The sequence below is a fragment of the Rhinolophus sinicus genome, linkage group LG01 (assembly GCF_036562045.2).
Source record: "Rhinolophus sinicus isolate RSC01 linkage group LG01, ASM3656204v1, whole genome shotgun sequence".
Taxonomy (NCBI): Eukaryota; Metazoa; Chordata; class Mammalia; order Chiroptera; family Rhinolophidae; genus Rhinolophus; species Rhinolophus sinicus.
The window spans coordinates 141188545-141208830 of NC_133751.1; the positions used below are offsets into that span (position 1 = coordinate 141188545).

General features: G+C 41.4%; 1 long non-coding RNA gene across 1 annotated transcript; it reads left to right on the plus strand.

The window, feature by feature from the left end:
* The first annotated feature begins 10940 nt into the window (after positions 1 to 10940).
* LOC109450277 (uncharacterized) lies at positions 10941 to 18861 on the plus strand. Its single transcript, XR_012497591.1, has 4 exons — positions 10941 to 11381; positions 11559 to 11770; positions 17627 to 17772; positions 18531 to 18861. It is a non-coding gene; the product is annotated as an uncharacterized LOC109450277 (long non-coding RNA).
* Positions 18862 to 20286: the final 1425 nt, after the last annotated feature.

Consider the following 20286-nt stretch of genomic DNA (forward strand, 5'->3'; position numbering starts at 1 on the left):
AAGCCCTCACGCTTGGAATAAAATCCAGTCTCCTCCATCACCCCCTTCTTGTCCCTCTAGGCTGACTGTCACCCCCGAGTGGACTCCAATCCCCTGGCCTTTGTGCTGGGAGCTCCAGGCTTCTGACCTGCAGCCACTTCCTTCCACCTGCGTGAGCCAGCGCCCACTAGCCCCGTCTGTCTCCGTTGCCACGTTTATTGCCCTCCGTGGTGCTCATCCCTACCTGACCTTGCTATGATTTGTCTATTTGTTATGTGTCTCCCTCCCCAGGACCCAGGCGCCTGGAGAGTAGGGACCTCCGGGGCTTGCTCCTGGCATGTGAAAAGTATGTAATAAATCTGAATGAGCAGGAACAAGGATCAGAATTTTTGTGTGGCATAATACACGAGCAATTCCTTCCTAGTTTATGGCTTGAATTTTAGAAATGAGGAAAATGAGGCCCAGCCAGAGAGGCAGAGTGGCTTTCCCGGGTTCCACAGCCAGTCAGCAGTAACACTGGGGCTAGGAGTGCAGGGTCACGACTCACTCTGGGCAGTGTTCGCACTTCTAAGCCCCAAGCCCAGCTGCCTTCCATATTTGTTCCCTCCTTTTCCCTCCCTCTCTCCCTCCCTCCCTCCCTCCCTCCTTCTCTTCCTCCCTCCCTCCCTCCCTCCCTCTCTCCCTCCCTCCCTCCCTTCCTCTCCCACCCTCTTGCTCTTTCTCTCTCCTTTTCTTGCTTCTAATGAACCACAAGGGGAATCCCAAGTAAATGATATTCAGAATGTGTCTCAGCACTCAAAGTTTTAGCCAAGAAAGGAAATAAGCAGAGACCTGAGTAGCGTCACATGCTCAAGCTGGCGAGGTAGGGAGTCCCACCCAGATTTGAGAAATGAACACACTGGCTGTCACTAATTGCTGCAGTGCTGGCGCCATAGCCCTTTCTCCCACTTGCACTGCCAGGCTCCCACACTAAGCTGCCTCCACCAGAATCCAGGTCTGCCTTTGGGCGTCACCATCATGGATAGATGCCTCTGGGACTACAGTGAGACCTGTAGTCTCTCAGGTTCTTAATGAGCCCACTGAGTTGTCCCTCACCAGCTTTGGGGCAATGGCCTGACCTTTGATTCAGAGCTTAGGGTATGTGTATTGGGGGCTGAGGGCACTGTTGTAGGCATAGGGGTGCTTTCTGGAAGGACAGCTCCTCTGGATGCCCATCCGCTGAGGGTTCCAAGGACTCGGATAAGCTCAAGGGCACCTGCTTTCCCCAGGAGTCTCTCCCTTTCTCCCTCATTTGTTAACTCACAGGCAACAGAAAGAGCTAGAGATGACCACTGGGCAAAACCGCCTTTATAACAGACAGGTGCAGCTAGAACTTAGCAAAGGTGGGCTCAGCACAGATGTTCAAGCACCAGAGTGAACCAGTTAGTCCTGAGTGGTTACCAGATTCTGTCTTTCCTCCTTCCTTCCCCCAACACCCGCACCCCACCACACGCCACACACACAGCTTTCTTTTTTCATGAGAGGTAGGCAACCTCAGAGTTGGAACTCCGAAACAGGGCCATGTGTTGGTGTTGTGTGGGAGAATCCGAGCAGGTCCCACGGGCAGGATAAAGTTCAAGGGAGGGCAAAGGTGGTTACAGAGAGGTAGATTTGGGGTTAACAGAGAGAGAGAGATTTATGATAACTGAAGCTGCCCACAAAAGGAGCAGCCTGCTTGGTGAGGCAGTAGCTGCTATCACTCAGGGTACAGAAGATGGCTGCACAGCCTCCCATCATGGAGGCCAGGGACCTCAGCAGCTCATGTATTTCTAGCCCTCAGGCTCTAAGACATCTTGAAATAGTTCTCTTACTGTCATCTTTTGTTGAATCACTTTGCTGAATCATCATTTCTTAGAATCACTGTGACTCATACATGGTTCATGAGGAAAGCTTTTTATCTCTGTACCCCAAATGCACTCATTTTGAATCTTTAAGAAACAAGATAAATTTATAAACAGGGAGTTAACATTTGCCTTTCAAAGATAACTTACATATATTTCTAATATTTTCGCTCTCTTCCATACATTTAAAAAGAACATCACTATACTATCACTATAGATAGTATGCTTAGACGGCATTGTCAAAATGTTCTCTAAGCCCAAGGAGTCAAAATTAATGTTCTGATCTCTGAAATAGCCAGATAAGTCCTCCCATTAGCCTAAAAATTGCTGCTCAGCACCCTTGACTCAGCTTGCAGCTGTCTGGGGTGATACAGAGGACTCGCTGACCTTCTCAAAGGAGTAGGGAAATATTTCCCACTTTACTATGAACCTACTCTGTGACCCTGGGAAAGTTACCTGGCTTCTCTGAGTCTCAGTTGCCTCATGTGAAATATGGAGAGTATAATACCTACTGTGCTGAGTTACTGTTAGCATTGAATTAAATAATACATGTAATATACTTTTTGCAATATCTGACAAATGGTAAATCCTCAAAGAAAGGTTAGCTACCGTTATTATGCTTAATATTATTAACATCATCTTTATCATGATCTGTAATTCCTACTACAAAGAGAATACTTAGACACATGGGATTGCCATCCTGGATGCTCCACATTTTAGTGTTAGAACACCACAAACATATGTTATCAATTTCCTTATTGTGCCTCGGGTGTCATCCTTACTGGCACAGGGCTCATGAGAAACTAAATAGAAGCATTTCCTAGGACAGGTAATTTTTGTAGAACTTTGCTACAGAATGCGTGGTCTGTGGACCAGAAGCATCTGAAAGCTGGTCAGGAAATCGGCTTTGAGGCACAGCCCTACATTTTTTATTTAGCAGCTAGTGTGTGTGTTGGGGGAAAGTGAGGGGAGTTTATATTTGCTCCCAGTTTATTTTTTGAGTGAACATTAAAGATATTAAGTTTCCTTTAAAATGCTCCAGCTTCCCCACCTCTGCCAAACATTCCCATGAATTTGGCAGATTCTAGGTGCTCTTGGGCAGTGAAAGCATAATCAAGACTGTTTTTCTGATGGTCCATAAGCCAAAACGTAAAATGAGTACCTTACTATAGAGGAAGCTCTAATTCAGATGAGCCACAAAAATGTCTCTGACTATGGCCTTCCAAAAATCAGCTTAATATCCCTCCAGCATTTAGCATAGTGTCTGATGTACAGTAGATGCCCAAAATACCAGGGGTGCCAAAAAAATGTGTACAAGTGTATGTACACTTTGGTCAATGTCAAGCAGTAGTTCGCCGTAATCAGAAGGGTCTGGACGCTGATGGTAACCACTTTGAGCACTTCTTGTAATCGCAGAAGTCAAACGTGACTTGTATTCATCTTTTGTTATCAATATATATTGAGTATTACAATTTTAATACAGTTTTCCTTTCTCAAATTGTGTATACACTTTTTTGGCACCCTTTATATAATTAATTGATTGAAATCTGTAGAGTTTTCTAGATTCTAAAGCATTAAATCCAAACAATTTATTCTAGAATCCTACGCCTACCACAATCTGGTTCTTTTTCAGATAGGACGTACATGTAACAGAAAGATACTGAAGAACTGGGCCTTAAAATTCTCTCCCACGTAAAACAAATCTAATGATAAGCAGGTTTGGGCTAGTATACAGCTTCCACGCGTTATTAATGACTCAGTCACTTCCTTTTTTTCTCTGTAAACTTTGACACATGATACTCATTCTCAAGTCACCTCCTAGCCCAAGGTGGCTGCTAGAGCTCCAGCCACACCATCTGTATTCCAAGTAGCAGAAAGAAAGAAAGATATATGGTTCTGGTCAAAATGTTGCAGTAGGTAAACACTGTGCTTACCTTCTCTCATGACCACATCAAAATTACAACTAAATTACAAAAAAAACATTATTGAAAATTGCCTGAAATCTTGCTGAACCAAAGCCGTACAACTAAGGATGTGCAGAAGAAGTCACCTGGAGACTGGTAGTAGGGACAGAGACACAGAAGGGGCTGGTCCCACACCCAGGTGTGACCATTAAAAATCAGGAGAGATATCTCAGCTGTGGAGGTGCCCCCCCTCCCCAGAAGAGTGAAAGGTCCCAGCTCCACCCCAGTCCAGAATTCCAGTGCTGGGGAGAGAAGTCCCCACAATTTCTGGTTGTGAAAACCAGCAGAGATTGTGAGTGAATGAGGCGGAAGGCAGCTGGGGTCCCAGCCTCTCCTCTTAAAGTGGCCATGCAAAGACTTACTGACAGAATCACTGGCTCTGAGCTCCAGCGCTGGAGAGGCAGTGGCTGGAGAGGCAGCAGGGACATATCGTGGAGAACTGAGTTGTCTGGCTTGGGATGGGGCTGGAGAGGTGTCTTTCTCCTGGATGGAGGAACTGGCAAAGGCCATTGTTTCTTTGTTGAGCCCTCCCCCTTCCCAAGCGTGAAGACATAGGCGGCTGCCATATCTGAATCTCCAACAGGCTGGTTAACGCAATTTGTTCACCACACCCTGGTGATTGGAAACCCCTCCCTGTCCAACTTTTAGGCAACACTCAAGCCTCTTTTTCATACAAACCACCTACCTTAGCTCATGCTGCAGACTTTACTAGGGTCTCCCAAAGGTTTGCAGAACCCAGACAAGAAGCATCTGGCTTCAGCGTGGCCTGTACCTCTCTCTGGCTGAGCAGCCCTAAGCCCAGCACTAGGGGCAGCTGGCCTTGGTTCACAGCTTGGCCTCTCAAGGCACTTCCAAGCAGGTTGTGGGTGGCAGCCATCTGTGGATTTCTTTGTAGCTCCTGCGGAGTGGCCCCGAGTGGGGCATTGGCTGCAACTGAACTTGACCTGCAGTGGACCCCGCCAAGGTGGCCCTTGGAACAACATCATGTGTACCAACATTGGATCATAGGGGTACCAGAAGAAGAGAGAGTGCAAAGAATTGAAAACCTATTTGAAGAAATAGTGACAGAAAATTTCCTTAACCTGGTGAGGGAAATAAACACACAAGCCCAGAAAGCGCAGAAAGTCCTAAACAAAACGAACTTAAAGAGGCCCACACTAACACACATTGTAATTAAAATGCTAAAGGTTAAAGACAAAGAGAGAATCTTAAAAGCAGCAAGGGAAAAGCAGTTAGTTACCTATAAGGGAGCCCCCATAAGACCGTCAGCTGATTTCTCAACAGAAACATTGCAGGCCAGAAGGGATTGGCAGGAAATATTCAAAGCGATGAAAGGCATGGACCTACAACTAAGATTACTCTACCCAGCAAAGCTATCATTTAGAATCAAAGAACAGACAAAGAGCTTCCCAGGCAAGAAAAAGTTAAAAGAGTTCATCACCATCAAACCAGTATTACAAGGAATCTTAGAGGGACTTCTTTAAGACAAAAATAAAATAAAAAATATGAATAACAAAATGCTATAACTACATACCTATCAACTATTCCTTTCAATGTAAATGGATTAAATGCTCTAATCAAAATATAGGGGGCCCTGAATGGATAAGAAAACAAGACCCTTACATATGCTGCCTACAAGAGACTCACTTCAGTATGCAAGACACACACAGACTGAAAGTAAATGGATGGAAAAAGGTATTTCATGAAAGTGGCAACAAATAAACAAACAAAAAGCTGGAATAGCAATACTTATTATACCAGACAAAATAGACTTTAAAACAAAGACTATAACAAGAGACAAAGAAGGACCTAGTAATCCCACTTCTGGGTATTTATCTGAACAAACCTGAAATGCTACTTCAAGGGGACATGCTCATCCATATGTTCACTGCAGCACTACTTACAAGGGCCAAGATGTGGAGGTGTGGGTGTCCCTGAATGGATGAATGGACAAAGAAGAGGTGGTACGTATATATAATGGAATATTACTCAGCTGTAAAAAAAGAAATGAAGGAAATCTTGCCATCTGCGACAATATGGGTGGCCCTCGAAGGTACTGTGCTGAGTGTAATAAGTGAGACAGTGAAAGACAAATTCATGTGATTTCACTTATAAGTGGAATCTAAAGAACAAAATAAACAAACAAATGAAACAGAAACAAACTCATATATACATTTTGATGGTTGCCAGATTGGGGGTGGATGAAAAGGGGAATGGAATAAGAAGTACAAATGGTTGTTACACAGTAGTCATGGGGATGTAGGTTATAGCATAAGGAATATAGGCAATAATATTGTAATAACTATGTATGGTGTCAGATGGGTACCTGATCTATGGGATGATAGATGGGAGGGGGGTTGGGGGATGGGTGGGAAAGGTAAAGGAATTAATAAATACAAATTAGTAGTTACAAAATAGTCATGGGGATGGAAAGTATAAGGAATATAATCAATAATATGGTAATAACTATGTATAGTGCTAGGTGGGTATTAGTCAGGGGATCACTTCCCAAATTATATAAATGTCTAATCACTATGCTATACACTTGAAACTAATATAAAATAATATTGAATGTCAACTCTAACCGAAAAATTTAAAAAGGGGGGGAAAGTGAATAATATTGTGATAACATGGTACAGTGTCAGGAGGTTGTTGGACTTACAGTGATCACTTCTGTAGCACAGGGAATATAATCAATAATATGGGAATATAATCAATAACTGTATAGTCCCAGGTGGGTACTGTTGAATAACTATGATGCATACCTGAAACTAATACAATATTGTATGTTACCTATATTTTAATAAAAATCTTTAAATTTTTTTAAAAAGAAAGATATAAATATGTACCTTCCCAGAGTTTCCCCAGATCATTTCTGCTTATATTTCATTGGCCAGAATTCATCCACATGGTTACACTTAACTGCAAAAGAGTTGAAAAGTGTAATTTTTTAATTCTGAGCAGCAAGAAGCTCAGCTAAAAATCAGGGTTACTAAGTTACTAAGTTACTAAGGAAGAAGAGGAGAAAAAATATTGGGGTAGGCAACGAGCAGCGCCTATCAAAACCTCGAACCCCACTTCCAGCTGAATCTACTGTCCACTCACTTTCACTGGTCCTATCTTTCAGGGGCTCATCTGCTTCTTGTCTCCCACACATGGCACGTGATCATCATGTTCTCCTGGCTTGGAGCACCTCCCAGCTCTTCACTGCACTGACACCTACTCCTTCAAGACTTGTGTCAGGGTTCTTTCTATCCACACAGCATCCTGATCGCATTTTCCACTGAAATCCACAAAATGCTACCATTGTTTAAAATATACCTCTACAACACCAATGTGGCCTGTCAGGCACAGGGCTGATTTTCCTTTTACCCAAGTTCCTGGCAGAGTCAGTGCCTCACGTACTGAGAATATTCAATATGGATTTGTGTTTGTTATCAATGACAGTGATAGATAAGTACTAGGCTTGAAATTTAAAAGTTTGACTAATGATTCCAGCATGTCAAACAAACTCCCTTTGTTCCAATGACTGAAACCATGACATTGTACCATCTCCCTAACCCTCTTCAGAGTCCAAATAGTCCAAGGAACATGGAGACGATTTATGGAGTGGCAACATGTACATAAAATTCACAGAGGTCATTAAAAAATGTTCATAAGCCCTATTTGTGGATTAAGCCAAGGACTCTTGGATAGTTTCTGGTTTCTGTTTAAGTTTGCAAAGGTTACTGAAGCTCTTAGAATCAGCAGCCAGAAAAGACCTTAGGGGTCTTCTAATGAAGTCCGATCCACCCATTACACAGATGGGCAAACTGAGATAAACTAAGGCTACAGAAAAAATGTCTTGGCCAAGGTAGAGCCAGAAGTCGGTGGCTATTGTCCAGATACTACAGGTTTCTTACCACTACACAACACCACCAAGTAGGAAGATCCTTGTTTCCAGCGCTGAAGAAATCTGAGATGATTAATAGGACCCATCGCCCTCTCTTTAATAGCTTCTCCCCCTGTCTCAGACTCACACTCTCACATCAATTGAGGAATTTACCTGTTAAACTAACACAGACTTCTGAAGGCTTTAATTGAGGAATAGGGACCCCAAAGTTTGGCTTAGCCTCCCTTTCCAGCAAACCTCTGTGGAGCATTCCAGTATCTAAGCAAAGCCATTTTTACTGCCACGTCATGTTTACAGTTTAGAACTTGCTGTTGTTTTCTTTTCTCAGACCTAGTGCATGGACTAAATAGAGAGGTGACATCAAACAGTTGGGCTACACAGCTGTCAGAAGCCATCCCTGTGCCCTCTGGAAAAGTAGTTGGTCGTCCTCCAGTGATACCCAGAAGTGGGCTCGCACAGAGAGATCATCAGCTACCAAATAGCCAGCTTGCTCGGCGCCTGAGAGGGACCGTTGTTTGGAGGCCATTATTGCTGCGTTTACTTGAGAGTTTATTGTTTTCTGAATCAACCATGGTTTATTATGACTACCAACATTTGCTATTTACTGAGTGTCTATTGTGCAAACAGAAAAGGGAATATGTCCGTCTTTGTGAAGAAGCTAGCAAACACAGTGTGTGTGGGCTGGGAAGGGGGATGGATGGATACGCGGCATCCTGCCTCATCAACAGATGGTCCCACCACAGCCCTTGGAGGCCTCACATGTCACACAAACCAACTCCTCGTTCCCCAGCTGGGCCAGGGAGGTTTTTGTTTTGTTTTGTTTTGTTTTGTTTTGTTTTTGGCAATACCCTGCATTAGTTCTGTAATTATCCAATCTTTGAGTGGCAAGCAGCCAGACTAGAATAAGAAAGAGAAGTAAGAAAGAATCAAATTCTGCAGGGTCTAGTAATTTAAACAATACCATAAACAAAGTCAAAAGAAAACTAGTAAAAAAAAAAGTTTCAATACATAGGCGAATGTTGTTAATTTCCTAATACATTTATATAGCAATTTGAAAAAGGAATCCAGTTTTAAAAAATGAAAAAAGGCTATGAATAGACAGTTCAAAAGAAAAAATACTTAAGTCTTTGATCCATTTTGAATTAATTTTGGTACATGATGACTTAAGCATAAGACCTGAAATAATAAACTGCATAGAAGAAAACATAGGTAGTAAACTTATGACCTTGGGTTCAAAGAGCATTTTATGAATTTGACTCCAAAGGCAAGGGAAGTAAAAGCTAAAATAAATGAATGGGACTACATCAAACTTAAAAGCTTTTGCACAGCAAAAGAAACCATCGATAAAATAAAGAGGCAACCAACTGAATGGGAGAAGATTTTTGCAAACAGTGCCTCCAATAAGGGGCTAATATCCAAAATATACAAGGAACTCATGCAACTCAACAACAAAAAAACAAACGACCCAATTGAAAAACAGGCAGAGGACCTGAAGAGACATTTCTCCAAAGAGGACATACAAATGGCAAATAGACATATGAAAAAATGCTCAACATTACTACTAATCATCAGAGAAATGCAAATAAAAACCACAATGAGATATCACCTCACCCCAGTCAGAATGGCTATCATCAACAAGACAAATAGTGACAAGTGTTGGAGAGGCTGTGGAGTAAAAGGAACCCTCATACACTGTTGGTGGGGATGCAGACTGGTGCAGCCGTTATGGAAGGCAGTGTGATGTTCCTCAAAAAAATTATGAATAGAATTACCATATGACCCAGCAATCCCTCTCCTGGGTATCTACCCAAAAATCTGAAAACATTTATCTGTAAAGACACGTGTGCTCCAATGTTCATTGCTGCTTTATTTACAGTGGCCAAGACATGGAAACAACCAAAATGTCCTTTGATAGATGAATGGATAAAGAAGTTGTGGTATATATACACAATGGAATACTATTCGGTGGTAAGAAAAGATGATACAGGAACATTTGTGACAACATGGATGGATCTTGAGAATATGATGCTAAGTGAAATAAATCAGACAGAAAAAGTAGAGAACCATGTGATTTCACTGATATGTGGTATATACACCGAAAACAGCAAAAGAAAAAGACAAACAACTGGAAGAAGAAAAACTCATAGACATAGACAATAGTTTAGGGGTTACCAGAGGGTAAAGGGGTGGGGGGGACTGGGGTTGTGGAAGAGGGTAAACGGGTCTAATATATGGTGATGTAAAGACAACTGACTCTGGGTGGTGAACACATAATGTGAGATATAGATAATGTATTTCAGAATTGTACACCTGAAATCTATGTAAATTTGCTAACAATTGTCACCCCAATAAATTTTAATTTAAAGAAAAATAAATAAGTAAAAATAAAGGACTAATAAACAGATGAAAAGAGGTTTTTCTCACACATAAAGAAATGCAAATTCAAACAATAAAATGCCATTTTCAACAATGCTTGACTAATGTTTAATTATTTGACAATACTCAGAATATGGGGAAACAGACACTCTCATACTTTTTGAAGAACAATTTAGTTATGCCTATTAAAATTTAAAATGAACACACCCTTTGAAATTTAGTTCATAAATATGCTTTTATGAGTGCACAGAAATATCTTCAGCAGTATTAGTAACAGAGGAATGTTTGCAACAGGGGAAGTAAACAACTCAAATGCCCATCAATAAATAAATTAAGGCACATCTGACATGGAATACTTACAGCTGTTAAATTGAATGAGGGGAATATATAAGTGAATATAAAAAGATATCTATGATATCGTAAGTAAAAAACACAAGGTGTAGAAGTGTGCATATAGTATGAGCTTATTTATGTAAAAATATATACATTCTTGTGTATTCATAGATATTTCTTCAAGAAGACGTAAACTATTAGTAGTAGTTTACATTTATTTAAAGTTTAAAATACGCAAAGGCAATACTGTATTTCATCTATGGACATTATATATATATATGTATATATATATAGTGCCAAAAACATGTATACACACTTTAAGAAAGGAAAAACTGTACTAAAATTATAATACTCAATATATACTGATAACAAATTATGAATACAAGTCATGCGTATACATTTTTTTTGGCACCCCGGTATGTATAGCAAGTAGAAAATACGCATGGAACTGAGACATAATAATATAGTTTAAGTTTAGGGAGAAAGAGAAATGAAGTTGACGAAGGACCCATAAAAATCTTTATATTTTAATGTTTTCATTAAAAATATATCTGTAACGTTCTTTTCAAATATTGAAGGCGAAAAAAAAAATTAAAAGGCTCATTTGACTCTAATGTGCTTTAACCTTTATAAGATCTCTTAAAATAATCAGTGATACAGTGATGACTCATTTTTTTTTTTAAATGTGAAAGCCTGTAGAGAGAAGGGATTACCATTTCCTTAGAGAAACTGGATCTACTTGGTAGAACATTCTTGTACTAATCTTTCTTGTTTACCAGATTTTTCTATTAATACAGTCTGAAGAGAACAGTTGTGCTCTCATGGTGTGTTTCTGCTTGTTGTCAAACAGCAGCTGATATTTTATCAAGTTAGCAGGCTTCCTAGTGCTGGGGAAACAGTCCCTTACCTTCGTCACCCCGGCCTTGGAAAGCTCTCACCAAAATCACTGCACCTTTGGTAAGTCATGGATCTCCAACAAAATATAACTAGAAACTCGGGGGCGGGGGCGGGGGGGTCTTCATTTTCTGGAAACATCAACACGTTAAAATTGTTCACTCTGAGCTGCAGGCTGAGTTCTGAGGTCTGCACAGCAGAATTCTTCCTTAAATACTCTAACCGCCCTCCTACTTACAGATCCCCACGGACGTCTTTGGGAACTGTCTGTGCGAGATGATTCAGAACCCACCGTCCGGACTGCTCCTTAAGAGCAGAAAGATGGGCTTGGCGACTTGGCACTAACTGCCCTTTGTCCATCTGATTCAGCAACTCGTGGGGACACTGAGCGATGAAACATAAAATCATTAGTCAAATGTGAATGGGAGCCCTTTCTTGCTTTGGATAGCAAAGTAAGTGGTTTATCTCTTTGCCCTACACACATTTTACTCTCATTGTGTTAAAACTGAGTTTTAAATATACACAATGGATTTTTTTCTTCCAAGCACTGTGCCACAGATATGCTGGTGAATATTATCGAGTGAGTGGCTCACATCTAAAAGTCACTTTTTTAGAAGAGGATTTCCTAACCAGAGACCTGGGTAAAATTCTTTTCACTAGACAGCATGGTTGGCTCATTCTAGCCTCCCAACTGGAAGCTGGTCTCAAATGAGCTGAAGGAAGAAGAAAGAAAGGGAGGGAGGGAGGGAGGGAGGGAGGGAGGGAGGGAGGGAGGGAGGGAGGGAGGGAGGGAGGGCGAGAGGGAGGGAGGGAGGAAAGAAAGAGAAACCCACGTTACATATTGTGTCACTAACAAAGCCCAGTACCAGCGTGTCTCTAGAAGATCTGTGATGGTGTCTAGATGGGTTGCATTTTGATATACTCTGAGGCAGAAGCCTTGCCGACCTCTCTCCTCCCACCCATGCAACAAGTCTGGTGCTCTCTGGGTGTCCTCTGCTCTCTACTTTCCCCGTTTGTGTCTGGAAGGCAAGGGCTTCTGCATAGATGTCCGTTAAACTCCTGGTCCATTGGCCTTACTCATCCACCCAGGGCACACGCAAGGTGTCACTGCCGTTCCAGATCGTAGCAGGCAAACCGAGACTCACCCTGTGGCCTTGGCCAGGGGGCACTGACTGCTCTTTCCCACAGCTCTCAGGATAAGCCTTTCTCCTTGGAAGCTTTGCATGAGTTTCCTTATTTAGTAGCTAGCTACCATATATTGAAGATAGAAGGCTCCAGACCTGCACTGTCCAGTACGGGCGTCACTTGAGCACTTGAAATGTGTCGCGTTCAAATTGAAATGTGCAGTCAGTGTAAAACACGTAAAAGAGTATGAAGACTTAATATAGAAAAATGCAAACTATCTCATTAAAACTTTCATCCTTCACGTATTGATGGAGAGCGTCCTAAGGTTCAGGCACTAAAGCAGATGCCAGATGCATGGTGGGGTTTGTGAAATAAAGCCTGTGCCCTCGTGGACACAGATAGCAAATAAGAAAGCAAAAAGAAGAATAATCGTAAAACTGTGGTGAAGAAACAGCCAGCATGTTGCAACTGATTATAACAAGGGTCGGGGGTGAGATCTATGCATCCAGAGTAGTCAGGGAAGGTCCTCCAGGAAGGTGACACTGGTTGTTGAGACCTGCACGTGGGATGAGCCAAACAGGTGAAGACCAGGAGGAGGAAGGTTTCAGAAGGGAAGACGGGGTGGACAGACCCCATGGGTGCTGAGCACTATGGGTGAGGGGCCACTGGGTGCCATGTGACGCCGCTCGTGGGAGCAGGGGCAGGTCATGCAGGCCTGACAGGTCAAGATCAGGAGTCGGATTTCATTCAAGGCAAGATAGGAAGCCCATGAAGAGATGTGAGAGGGGTGGCAACGTAATCCATTTGATGCTTAAAAGAAATTCTTCCGGTAATTGAGTAAAGAATGGACTGGAAGGGACAAACACAGATACATGGAAACGAGTTAAGAGGCAATGCAGTTGTCCAGGCCAGAGGGCTTGGCAGCTTGTTCTAATGCGGTGGCTGCAGAAAGTGCTCAGGGGAAAGTGTGTTTCATGTGTCCCTGAGTCCTCCAGCTTTCAGGGTTCAAAGGAAAACAGACACAATGAAATGCAAATAAACTAATAACTGGGAGAGGCCAGCTTCCTCCCTGATATTTCCGAGGAGTGCCCGAGAGGAAGTTAGATGTTCCTGGTGGTTCTCTCACTACTTGCTTCTGCTCCCGAATCTAGACTCAATACTTGGGCCTGTGGGCCGCCCCAGCTTGCTGTGAACATAACTTTCTCGGGTTCCCTGAGACGGTGTTAAGACAAGTCTAAGGGAGGCGTAAAAGTTCCCTGAAGACACGGGAAAGGCTAACAAAAAACCGAGCACCAAAGGAAAAGCAACCTTCGCTTCACTATCCAAAATGCCTGTCGCTGAAGAGCGCTCTGTATTTGTTCCTCCAACTCTCTTTCCTCTAGTTCCAGGATCCAAACTCCTTTTCTCAGGCCTCAAGGAGAAAATGTGTAAGTCCCAATATTTCATTACTTCTGTTAACCTTTACTACCCTTTTATGTCAACTTCTGCCATCCAGAAGGGTCTGGGGCTTTGCCTCTCAGAAGTAGATGGCCCATCAACAGCATTTCCTAAATATAAGGATCAATTTTCCTCTGTCGAGGCCCTTTTACGTGGAAGCCTCTGAAATAAGATTTTTAAATTACATTCTTTTCTCTCCACACTTGTATGACCTCATTTAATCCTTTTATGAAGTAGAATTTATTCCAATTTGTGAAGAAAAGCAAGGCTAAAAGCAGTGGCTCAGAGAAATAATTTGCTCCAAATCACACAACCTGTAAGGAATGGAGAGACGATTCAAAACTGAATTCAGCTTAAATGCTGGCAGACCACCACCAGCCTACACTTCCTCCTCCACAGAGATGGGTCCCAAAGGCAAGGTCATGTTTCTCCTCACCACACCACCACCTTCTCCCCTCCCTTTTGGAAATCCACTTGTTACCTAGCTGACTAGAGATGCAAGAACAGATTGTAGAGAATCTGTATGTCCAAAATAACATTCTAATTTAGTGTCATTTTTCCTCCTGAGAGTAAAGTGGTTGTCCTTTTTTTGCCTCTTAAGGACAAATTCTGTGTGCCCAGGAGCTGGCAAGGCATTAAAATTTACTTTATTGAACTTTAGCTAAAAAGCAATAGTTTCCTATGGAGATCTCAAGTGAAATTATGCCAGACGGCAATTCCTTATAGTCTCTCAAGTGAGCTGAAGGAGAGATCGGGTAGAGTTCTTAATACTTCCTCCAATTAAGCAAAGCTATCCTCACATCTTAATGGGAAATAGAAAGTAAAAATACTAGCAAATGCTGGAGTGGTGGTGATACTTGTAGTAATGGAGGGGTGGAAGAATAGTCAACATTTACTACTACTTTGTGGAATGCACAGGGCCAGTCTCTTCATATGGACTGACTTATTTAATCCTCACATCAACTCTATTAAGTGGTTGCTATTATTATCCCCATTTTACTGGTGTAGAAATTGAGTCTCAGAGAAATTATCAAACTTGCCCAAGATTACAAAGTCTGTACCTTCTTTTCTAAAAACACGTGGATGTCTGACGTTCTTTAGTAAGATTAACTGGACAGAAACCTCTGTGAAAGTCAGTCCTCAAAGCCTCTTCCAGATAACAGGGCATCTGAAAAGACAAACACCAATTGGGTGTTATTATTCAGGGTTGGAGCATGAAACAGATGCCTGTTATACCTACTAATCAATTAAGGTGAAAATTAAGTTGTATTTGGGTTGTACAATTTAATAGTTGAACCTTTATTTAATTCATCACAATTGAATGAATTTGATTGATTGATTCATTTACTCATTTATTCATTCATTGATTGGCTGACATATATCAGGTATTGCAAGGCACTGAAGACACAAAGATTAATAAGAGACTTCAAGTCCTGGTCTTCAAAGGGTTCAGAACATACAAGGGCACAATAGGCTTGACAGGGTGGCACGTTTTCCCTCCTCTCTGCCCTCTCAAGCCTGGCACCTCCAAGGCGAAGGTAAGAGAACGGGTCCTTCTGTCCTGTGACAGAGAGAGACATTCTCAACATAAGGAAAAGGATTTGTGTCAGCAGGTGGGTCACCTTCTCAGTTTGTTGTTCAGATTTTCTGTTCTCAGGTCAAACCCATGTGGTAGCTTTCTCTTCCGCTTTTTCCAGTTTTAGGATCAGAAGCTCCCATTTTCTCTTATCTAACAGGAGATCTATGGGGAACAGAAAATGACTGGCAACTGATGCCTGGGGCTGAGACACACTGAAGCTGGATACTTGTGGGGTGGAGTGCTGTGAGGATGGAGAAGGGAAGGAGAAGAAGGGAAAGACCATCCAGGAGGAGAGATAGGACCTGAGAGAGAGTACATTCTATGCTATGTAGGTAATGGTGGTGGCTAGGTAGGTGGTCTCAGAGAGATTCTGCACCCACAAATGTTTACAGCAAAATAACATTGTCCATCTTGTTGAATTAATGTTGCTTTTAAAATTTGTAGTTTTTAAAATTTGTAGTTTTTAAAATTTCATTTGTAAATGTATTTTGGTTTAAATATATGTGATAAACCTGATTTATAAAAAAATATACTTGACTGTATATGTGTATTATGTGGAATTTTAATAAGAACAATAGTGGTGTTCACAGAATCATTTAATTTTTTATTTTAAAATTTAAAGTGTAATTTATATTCAGTAAAATTAATTCTCTATACTGTACAGTCCTATGTATTTTGACAAATGTATATAGTTATGTAGCAATCACTACAATAGAAATATAAAACAGTTCCATCATTCCAAAAGCGTCCCCCATGTCACTGTGTGGTTAACTCTTCCGGTCACCCATAGTTAGCTCCTGGAAACCACTGATGTTTTCTGTCCCTATATATGTGCTTTTGCAAGAATGTCATATTAATGGAATTGAATATTATGCAGCCTTTTTAAAAATTGAACATCTTGGTTGAGGTATAATTGACATATACATTGCACATATTTAAGGACACAATTTGATGAGTTTTGACATATGTGTACATTCATGAAACCAAAATGTTTCCTCATGACAGTTTGCAATCCTACCTCCCATGCCTCCTGGTCCCCCATCCTCAAGCAACTACTGATCTGCTGTCACTCTAGGTTATGTTGCTTTTCTAGAATTTAAGAGAAATAGAATCATGCGGTATGCAATCTTCATCTGGCTTACATTCAGCATAATAATTTTGAGACCCGTGCATGTTACTGTGCATACGAATAGTTCTTTCTTTTTTATTGCTGAGTAGTATTCCACATACTATATGTGTATGGCTGTAAAACAATTTGTTTACCCATGCATCTGCTGAAGGACATCAGTTTCGTTTTGGAAGATTGCAAATAAAGTTGCTTTGAACCTTTGTGTACAAGTCTTTGTATGGGCATATGTTTATTTCACTTCGATAAATAACTAGTATTGCAATGGCTGAGTCATATGCTAGGTGTAGGTTTGTTTTTGAGAAACTGATAAACTGTTTTCCAAAGTGGTTGTACTAGTTTCCATTCTCACCAGCATTGTATGAGCGTTCCAGCTCCTCCTCATCCTCACCCACACTTGGCTTAGGCAGCCTTTTTGATAGTAATTCCTTGCAGTTTTAATTTGCATTCTCCTAATAACCAATGCTGTTGAGCATTTTTTCATGTGTTGTCACCTATCTACTTTGGTGAAATGTCTGTTCAGACCTTTTGCCTATTTTATAATCCAATTGTTTCTATTCTTGTTGCTGGGTTTTGAGCTTTTTGTATATTCTAGATATAAGTTCTATCTAAGATATGTGATTTGCAAATATTTTGTCCCAATGTATGGCTTATATTTTCATTCTCCTATCAGCTTCTTTTGCAGTTCTTAATTTTGACAAAGGCCAATCTGTCCATTTTTTTCTTTTTGGCTCAAATTTGGTAATATGTCTAAAATCTTTGCCTCTCCCAAGGTCCCGAAGATTTTCTTCTTTGTTTTTTAATGAAGTTTTATAGTTCTAAGTTTTACAGTTAGGTCTCTACCTCATTTTGAGTTTATTATTGTAGAGAGTGCAAGATATTGATCAATGTTCTTTAAAATAGTTCATGTGAACTCATGTTTTAGAAACACTATAATATGTTTCCTCATATTGACAAGAGAAGAGGAGAAATAGGCAGTATCAAGAAGGGGGCATAAAGTTGAGACTTCTAATTTCTTTTTCTACTTTTTTTTTTTAATAGGGGAGAATTGGACGCAGTTTTAGGTTGTAGAGATGGAGCCACTTGAAAGAGACTGAAAATCCAATAAGGAAAATTCTTGCTAGAATGGAAACACCATCTTGGCCATTTTAATTGTCACAGCTAAATTCCCAGCATCAAGCACAATAGTATGCACACAGTAGGAGCTCAATAAAATGCTTTAGAAGGAAGCAAATAATGAAGGAACTAATGCAAGAGAAAATAGAACCAAGAGTATGGTTATGGAAGGACGCTTGAATCAGCCTCGGTGCTTGGAGGGAAGTAATTCCCAGAAAATGGGCAGAGGGAGATAAATGTGTAGACAAGCGGGAAGGAAAATCAAGACGTGTATACCCCATGGCCTTTATTTTATTTTATTTTTTTAAATTATGAAGCAAGGTTGTCTGCCAAGGATGGGGAAAGGAAAGTGGAGGAGGAGACCTGACTTGTCCATCGAATTGTTGTCTCCTTCACGTGGCCAAGGAGAAGCACCTTGTGTGCGCAGAGTGAGGGGCGTCAGGAGACGCTGTGTATGAGATGGGGCTCCTGTTGCTCAATTATTAGTGCATCTGCCAAACGAGGATAAGAGACAAAAACCTCAGCCCAGCCAACACAATGACATTTTACTACCAAGCACTTTGGAAAGTTCCTGGGGGTCAGTGAGGGGTTGTGGGGAGGCATTTTGAACAGAATATCCTCTCAGAAATGCCTCTCATATCACATCCTATAGGCAACTGTGTCTAAGCTTGTTCTGTAACTGAGACTTTCCCCTTTCCGAAAACTATTCTTTGGGTTTAATGAGGGCATTTTTGAAAAGTACATTTTCAGACTTGCATGTCTTAGTTTCTTATTTAGAACTTGTTTTCTAATTTACAATGGTCTTGAACTTCTCTTAAACTCTTCCCAGAATCCTCTGCGTGTTGTTGGGCCAGCACCTTTCATGGACCCCAAGAGAATCAGGACACGGCCTTTCCGGGAAATGATGCCGTTATCTCACAAGAGAGGGAAACCTTCTTTGGATGTCTCCCCCAATGCTGAATCTTGGCTCAGTTTTTGCAAAACCATACCCAAAATGTTCATATTTTAAAAATTAAGATTAGCAACATTCAGCATTGTTTTCTCCTTCCCTTCTCTCCCTATTCCTGTTTTCTTTCTCTAGTCCTGTTCCGTGTGATATTGTTCTCACCATGCGACAGTTGAGCGCATGAATTCAAATAAACATGTCAGTGTCACTAAAATAATGAGTGCCATATTAGTACACTACGTTGGCATGAATAATTTTTAAAATGTTATATTTGGGAGAGTAGTCAGAGTATACTTGTGGTGATTGAATGAATACTTGTGTGTCCTTAGTCTTATTGCAGAATGATATCACTCCCATTTAAAATCTTCCAATAACTTTCCATTGGATTTAGAATAAAAATCCAAAATTTCCACCATGGTTTAAAAGGCCCAAGTGGCCTCTCACCATCTCTCAGGCCTCCTCTCCTCCCACATACCTTTCAGCCGTAAGCCTTTGTTTTCCTCAAGCCAACAAAACCCATTTCCACCTGAGGCTTTGCCCCTCCTATTCCCTCTGCCTGGGATGTGGTGGCCCCAGATCTTCACTGACCTGGATATTTCTTGTTGTTTAGGTCACATCTCATTCCAAACCTATGGATTCTACGAGGTGTGATCAAAGCATACAGTGAATGCTTTTTAAAAATGTGTTGTAGTAAGAGACACATTGCCATTAATCCCCCTCGCTTTGAACATGCTTATCCCATCATTCTTGCCACTTTCTAAAGCAGTTACTTAAGTCCTCTTTTGTGAGTGTCGTTAGTTGTGCTGTTGTGGCTGCCTCCGTGTCCTGAATCATTTGACTTTGGGGAAGAGCTAGAAGTCGCATGGTGCCAGATCTGGTGAACAAAGTGGATGAGGACACACCGTAATGTTTTTATTTGACAGAAATTGCCATACCAGAAGCAATGTGTGACACGGAGGACGGAGGATGGAGAATGGAGGATGAAGTAAAGACATTCACAAAAAAGGACTTCCAGAACTGCTTCAGAAAGTGGCAAGAATGATGAGATAAATGAGTTCAAAGCAAGGGGGAATATTTTGAGGGGGGATTAATAGCAATGTGCTTTTTTACTGTAAACATTTTTAAACATTGTTGTGCAGGAGACCCTGCTCGCAGTGCCATTTGTTGTGTGGGGCGGCCTGAGGGTTCTCTGGTCCTGCTCCCCACATAAGAACACAGGACATGGTGAGGCCAAAAAGGAACACCCACGGAGCCATAGGTAGGGGAGTCATACCACTATAGTCTCACTGGAGGCTGGATTCACACGACGTGTGACCTGCTGTCCACTTTTCTGCCAACTGACTGACGACTCTCCTCCACTGTCCTCGACTCTGCTCCTCTACTCTCCTCCGTAGCTGCAGCAGTTATATTAGCGGCCAATTGACTAACTGGTTACAGCTGACGGCCATCCACTACCCGAGCCAGCAGCCTTCCATGTGAGGCTGAGAGCCTGTAAACTACTTTCTGGGGCTCTGTCCCCACAATATTCACCATATTCACATCTCATATATTATAAAAATCTCTTGAATACGTATTTTTTCCTATAATCTAATGGCTCTTCAACCACATCTTTTGGCTAATCTGCTTATCATGGCTTCAC